Source organism: Solanum pennellii, chromosome 5 (genome assembly GCF_001406875.1).
Source record: "Solanum pennellii chromosome 5, SPENNV200".
In the NCBI taxonomy this organism is placed as follows: domain Eukaryota; kingdom Viridiplantae; phylum Streptophyta; class Magnoliopsida; order Solanales; family Solanaceae; genus Solanum; species Solanum pennellii.
The window spans coordinates 46,148,692-46,156,499 of record NC_028641.1 but is presented as its reverse complement, the minus strand read 5'-3'; positions in this window follow the sequence as shown (position 1 = coordinate 46,156,499).

Sequence of the window (7,808 nt, the reverse complement as noted above, 5' to 3'; positions counted from 1 at the left end):
AATTTTCCTAAAGTCCTATAGCCTCTCAAAGAAAAGTAAAGGCGTCCCCCTACCGTTCCTTAAGACTCTACTAGACTGGCACCCACACTTACCCTCCTATGTGAGCGAACCAACCAATCTAAACCTTAAACGACCCAAAACCGAGCCGCGACTGGCACCCACACTTACCCTCCTATGTGAGCGAACCAACCAATCTAAACCCTAACATTTCAATTTAATATCAACAGAAAGTAATGCGGAAGACTTAAACTCATTAATAAAAACCAATTCAATAACTTCTAAAATTCAACATCTATTATTCCCCAAAATCTGGAAGTCATCACCACAAGAACATCTATGATCAAATTACTAAACTAAGAGTATTCTAAGAAGCTAAAATAAACAAAAGCTAGTCCATGCCGGAACTTCAAGGCATCAAGACATGAGGAAGAAGATCCAGTCCAAGCTAGAAGCATTAGCTCACCCTGAAATCCGGTGTAATGAAGACTGGCTAGAGTTGCGGTTGAGTTGAAGACGACGGTATGTTTGCTGCATTCCACAAATAACAAGGAAAACAAATACAAGTAGGGGTCAGTACAAAACACAGGTACTGAGTAGGTATCATCGGCCAACTCAAAATAGAAAACAGTATATATCAGATAATATCATAAATCAACTACAATACTCAACGTGTAGCAACAACAAGTTCTATAATCATTAATAAGCACCGCCAAGTTCACACATGAGGACTCAAGCCTCAATACCATACTCATTTGGGAATTAGGTTCATTAGATTGAGTATATTAACATCTTTCAAGATTCATTATCTTTATTCCTCTTGTGTCGGTACGTGACACTCCGCTCCCCTACTACTATGTGTCGGTACGTGACACTCCGATCCCCTAAATCTACGTGTCGGTTCGTGACACCCGTCCCACTAATTCTATGTGTCGGTACGTGACACTCTGACCCCCTAATTCTACGTGTCGGTTCGTGACCCCCGATCCCCTAATTCTACGTGTCGGTTCGTGACATCCGATCCCCTAATTCTACGTGTCGGTTCGTGACACCCGATCCCCTAATTCTACGTGTCGGTTCGTGACACCCGATCCCCTAATTCTACGTGTCGGTTCGTGACACCCGATCCCCTAATTCTACGTGTCGGTTCGTGACACCCGATCCCCTAATTCTACGTGTCGGTTCGTGACATCCGATCCCCTAATTCTACGTGTCGGTTCGTGACATCCGATCCCCTAATTCTACGTGTCGGTTCGTGACACCCGATCCCCTAATTCTACGTGTCGGTTCGTGACATCCGATCCCCTAATTCTACGTGTCGGTTCGTGACACCCGATCCCCTAATTCTACGTGTCGGTTCGTGACATCCGATCCCCTAATTCTACGTGTCGGTTCGTGACACCCGATCCCCTAATTCTACGTGTCGGTTCGTGACATCCGATCCCCTAATTCTACGTGTCGGTTCGTGACACCCGATCCCCTAATTCTACGTGTCGGTTCGTGACACCCGATCCCCTAATTCTACGTGTCGGTTCGTGACACCCGGTCCCCCTAATACTACGTGTCGGTTCGTGACACCCGCTCCACTAATCTCATTCTATTAATTCATCAATCCTTCTTTATACCAAGGCATCATCAACCCCATTACTTTAGTTCATCAAGCCTTCTTTTATACTAAGGCATCATCAATCTCATTAACAAAGTAGATTAGGGTTTTTCAAGATTTGGGATTCAATAGCTTCATCATGCTTATTTTATCACAATTATATACAAAATCACATCATGCATGCACACAATTAAGCATATAGAAGGGTTTACAATACTACCCACTACATATCATTCGCTATTAAGAGTTTACTATGAATAGCATAAACCATAACCTACCTCTACCGAAGATTCGTGATCAAACAAGCAAATTCCCCAAAGTTTGTGTTTTCCTCTTCGTTTCTCCTCTCTTCTACTCGTTCGTTCTCTCTTCTTTCTCTCTCTTTGTTCTTTCTATTTTTCTTATTCAAACCCTCTTTCTTTTACCCTAATTAGCATATAATTAAGTATAAAGATGGCAATAATATCCCACTAATTAACTCAAGGTTACCTCTTTTAACCCCCAAGTAATTAGACTTATTAACATTAACCCTCTAACTCTATAATTAAAGCAGGAATAGTCCAAAACGCCCCTTAAATTACTTAACAGAAATCCGACCCAGCCTGGGATTACGCAGTCTGTGACGGGCCGTCGTGCCTGCGACGGTCCGTCCTGCTGCTCCGTCACAGAGTTCAGAGACTAGATTTTTACCAAGAGTCTGTGACGGCCCGTCACGCCTGTGACGATCCGTCCTGCCATTCAGTTACGAAGTTCAGAGAGTCGATTTTAGTACACAAATTTCAGAATTCTAAGTATTTTGGAACGAGACCCCCTCGACGGTCCGTCGTGCCCATGACGGTCCGTCGTGGGTTCCGTCGTCTCAGCCAGTTTTTCCAGAAATAAAATCTGCTGCTCAAAACGACTAAACAGGTCGTTACAAGAAGTGTGCCCATCTGAGCCTCGTACCAATTGACACTAGCCTATTAGATAGTGTACACTAAATCTATGTTGATAATTCTTTTACTATTATCTACCTCCTTTGTCCGGCAAGTAGCATTAAAGCGAGTTCTAATGTTGGCCATCCGTTAAAAGACTTTTAAACGAAATTTATCGATACATGCTAGACACTATTCTAGAATTGCTATTTTAGATAGATTTTACCTCATTATTCACCCATGGTTCCCATAACCCTAGTTATGGAGTTTAGTTACCCATGGTCATAATCACACTATTCATATATTTAATATAAGAATTCATGCACTTACTTTAATGAGAAAGAATAAAATCTAGAAATTCACTTGATTAATCAACAAAAGCACCAACAATCAATTCCAGAAAAAGAGTAACAATTGCTGAAATTAATCTTTCAATACTTGAACAAAAGAACTAAAGATTATCCAAAAGTCTAACTATCAAAAAGTCTAACATCAAAAAGTCTAACCCCAAAAACGAGGTTTTTCAAACTATTTATAATAAAAATAAAAACCTATTAAAAGAAGAATTCTCATTACTAAATATCTGTAAAAACGCGTCTGGGTCGACGGAACTCGTGACGGACCGTCGTGGTCACGACGGGTCGTCATGGCCTTCGTCGTACCATACTTCACAAATTCTTCTACTGCTCTTTTCATAATTCTCAACGAACAGGTATGACGGACCGTTCCAAGCACGACGGTCCATCGAGGGTCTCCGTTCCATAATACTTTAACTTCTTGGAATTTGGGTACTGGACTACTCTTTGATCACTACGACGAACCAGCAGGACGGACCGTCGTGGCTATGACGGTCCGTCATGGAGTTCCGTAATCCCACACTAGGTCAGACTTCCCCATCATCCTTCAGCAGCTTCTCTCCTCAATACGTTGCCACCTACGGACCGTCACAAGCTTGATGGACCATCATAAGCTCCGTAGGTGGTCTCTTCTGCATTTCTTGCTCAAAAACTTCCACGTTCATATTTGGACAGATTTCCTGCAAATAAGGAGAAACTTACATAAAAATCAATACAAAAAGGCTTTTGGAAACACACTAAACTTAAGGAAAAAGCATTATAAATACTGTGAAATCACGGTACATCAATGAGCGGTCGCTTCACAACTCACTCAAGTGAACCTTAGAATCACCTTTGGTAAGAGGATCTCATGTTTATGTGGTTGGTGTATTGTAAGTTTGTATATCTCATTATAGGTTGTCTTAAGGATCATTTAGGTGTGCCTAGAGAGGGTGTACTCTCTTTTTCGTACTTAAGTGAGTCTTAGGATAGCTTTTAGTGAGACAATTACATGCTAGAAAGTGTTTAATGTGAAGTTGATAGGCTTCACTATAACATGGAAAATAGTTCAATGTAATGTTAATGAGTTCACTGTAATGTCCTTACAAATGTGATAAATTCATTAAGTGACTTCTTATGTATTTCTAATGTGTTAAATAATGTTCTTATGATTATATTATGATATTTAAATCAAAAGATGCATATTTCCAATAAATATCTGCTTTCAGGACTTTTATGCATTATGGCATATGCATATTTCCAAGAAATGTCTGTTTTCATGAATTTTATTCATTATGCCATACTTAGTACATGTGTTTATACTAATTTCATGCTTTTATCTATCTCTAAAGTGATTCATAGATGAAGGTTCTTTTTGGAGCTAAACTTGGATTAGAAGATCTTTCAAGCAATTTGAAGTATGTCCTCAATTGACTCGAGGGCATAAATGTCTTTCATTCTCTTATCGAAGTATTGTAATAAACTACGTATTTATATATTCGTATTGTATGGGACGTGTCCCAAGTATTCTTGCGTCTAATATTTGATGAAATGAGACTTAGTATTTCCTATGAGTTTTATATGAAGATATTTTAAAAGACTTATGGAATGTCTTGAAAAATTTTAATTACAAATTATTTTTCATATGTTTATATGCGATGAACGATACGGGAGGTCTTGAACAAGACCTCCAAGAGGTCAAGTACGCCGGTTCCACTTCGAGAGTGCCATATCTTCTAGGGTGTGGTCTCAGAATGTGACAAATTGAAAATAGGATTTCAAGGTTTTTGCTGATCTTTGAAAAGACTTTTGATTGGCTCCTTGAATGACAGAAGAATCAAGGATGAAATCACCATACCTTAATGGTAGAAATTCCATGAAATTTGGGTTAAAAACTTGGAGAATTTGTCCTTCTTCCTTGGAGCTTCAAATCTTCAACAATGGAGGTTTGGGAGAGAATGAATGGAAAGCTTTTGATTTCACTTCAGGGTTTTGTTTTGATTGGTGAATTTTGGGTAAAATTGACTCAAAAACCGTTTATAATAAACACCCAAAGTACCCAAAACACCCCTACACTAATTTGACCTTTAAACCAAGTCTAGTTTTACTTTAAAAGACAAGACCAAATCTGGGACATGGTTGTGCGTCGTGGGGACACTTCAAATTCTCGGTTTTGGAATTTAATTTGAGGTAGAATGATTTTTGTTGATCCCGCATCACAGGGAAACATTTTTTCCCTTTAAGTGTGGGCTGCGGGACGCGCAGACAATTCTAAAAGGCTGCCTTGGCAGCCTTCTTGCCATAACTTGGGTCCTCCTCAAGGACCCTTTCGTTGGTCGTTGGAAAGTCGTACCCTCTAAACATGTACCTTTAGGTTTTAGGGTCATCCCTAATGATTTTAGACTCCAAACAACACCTTAAAACATGCACAACACACAAGGACACACTAGCACACCAAAAGACTAGTTTCCGAATTTCTTGATCGTTCTTCGACCTTTGACTTCCAAACTAATCAAAATGAATTATAAAGTTATTATTCATCATTTTAACATCTTATTTAACCATAAAACTCATGATAGGATCTAGTTTATCCTATTTTATTTCGAGGGTTTGTAGTAAGCTGAAGTTTCTTTAGCAACTGCTAAAATTTTTCCAGCAACTGTTAAAGTTATTGTAGTAACTGTTAGAAACTTTTTAAGCAACTGTTCAAGTTACTGCAACAATTAGAATAATTTATGTAGCAAGTGAGTCAAAAAAGAGGGTGGTAGTGTGACAAATGAGATTTTGGTGATAAGAACGAATGTGGAGGTGATGATTGTTGTGGAGGCAGAGGTAGAGAAGAAGGAGGTCGCACGGATGGTGGTAAAAAAGGAAGAATAAGAGAGTGGTGGCAATGGAGGAAGAACGGATGGTTTTGGCCGAGGAGGAAGTGTTGACAACAAAGGTTATACTGTCAGAAGGGGGGGTGGCTAACAGCGGCAGAAGGGTGGAGATAAGGGAGGATGTGAAGTGGGGAAAATCTAAATAATAAAACTTGAGGGTTTTAAAATTAGTGTCATTATCACAAATCATAAAATTGTCACCTCTATTCAATAATTAAAACTAGTGTCACTTTTTCTTCATTTTGAAACTCTTTTGTCACCCTTAATTCATTAGCTCGTGTTAAGCGGTGTTTTCTATTGATTTTATTCTTCCCAGTGTCTTTGATATATTTAGTTATATCTATTGCTTTATTCTCTTTGAGTTCATATATGGCTGTAGTTATCTTTCTACCGTTATTGTTATTTTTTATTATTTATTACTTTTAATTAATTGTTATGGTTAATACATAATGTTTGTTATAGCTTAGATGTTTTGTTTTTGTTGTTTTGACTTTGTTGTTGTTAGTTAATTTGGTTTTTAGTATTTTATTAGCACTTCTGCTTGGTTCTGTCCATTGGTTATTTTGCTATTGTTATTATGATAAAATTAACTAGTTAGCTATCATATTTAGTAAACCTTAATTTTATGTTGCTTTGTCATCACCGATGGGAGTCGCTAAATTTCAAATTATTTGTTAACTAGAGAAACATAATTATAGATTGAATGAATTCTCTACCAAAAATTAAACATCAACGAATGAAAGGACAATAGAGAAAACTCAGCAGACACAATTTTGATTCAAAATGAAGAAACTCTACAAAACCCTAAAAAAGAACACAGAAAAAAAATTCAAATAGATGAAAAATTGAAGTCACGAAAGAGGAGCAACGCAAATTTTAGCGCAAAAATCTAAAAAAATAATAATTAAAAATAACATAACAATTGACATTCAGAAAAAATTTGATCAATCCATAGCAAATTCAGGTGGTTAGTTCAAGAAAATTTTTCGAAGGAGCGAAAAACTTATTAAAAATGACATATTCAATAAATATACTTAAAACTTTTTAAAAAAAACAAAATATATCACCTAAATTTAGGCAAAAGAGAAATGACCATATAGACATCTCTTGGATGAAGGTGTAGAATGATTTAAGAAATGGAAAACGGTCAAAATTGCCCCTGAACTATACAAAATAGACAACTTATACCCTCCATTACATTTTGGGATCAAAAATACCACCGTCGTTATCCTAGGATACCACAAATACCTCAAGAGTTAACACCTCAATTTTTTAGTGATGTGGCCACATTGAACTAATCCCTCCACCTAAGTGTTGCTAACTAAGATTCACTACAAAAGAACTTGAATATTAGTGGCGACAAAGTTGCCAAAATCTCAAAATATTGCCAATAAAGGTTATGAGTGATTTTTAGTGACGACTAACGCTACAACAACCATTTGCTAGTAAAACCTATTTTTTCAACAAAAAAATTGATAATTAATTTTCGATTGCAACCTAATTTTCTAAAATAAATAACTTGCTATATCAATATTAAAAACACACAATATTAACATGAAAAAATTATAAAAATTACTTCTCGATTCACATCTCCTACTATATAATGCATCATCGTACATTTTATACGTTGACATATAACATAAAAATAAAACATACATTGTCTTTAAATTCCTACTTAATCGATATCATTTTTGTTTTTTAAAAAACAATGAACAAAAAAACACAAAATTAGAATTTAATGTTAAAAACTTTTAGTGACGATTTTATGCGCGTTTGTGGCGACTATTGTTGCCACTTAAGGTCTAGTTCTTCTGTAGTGAATCCTAGTTGAAAATGCTTAGGTGGAAGGATTAGTCCCACGTGGATTGCTATGTCAATAAAAATATGGGGTGTTAACTCTTGAGGTTATAAGTGATCTCTTAGGATAACAACAGGAACTTTTTTTATTTCAAAATGTAACGAAGGGTATAAGTGATCTATTTCAAATAGTTCAGGGACATTTTTGAGCCTTTCCTATTTAAAAAACCCTTTACTATTACCAACCAAAAACAAGATATATATATATATATATATA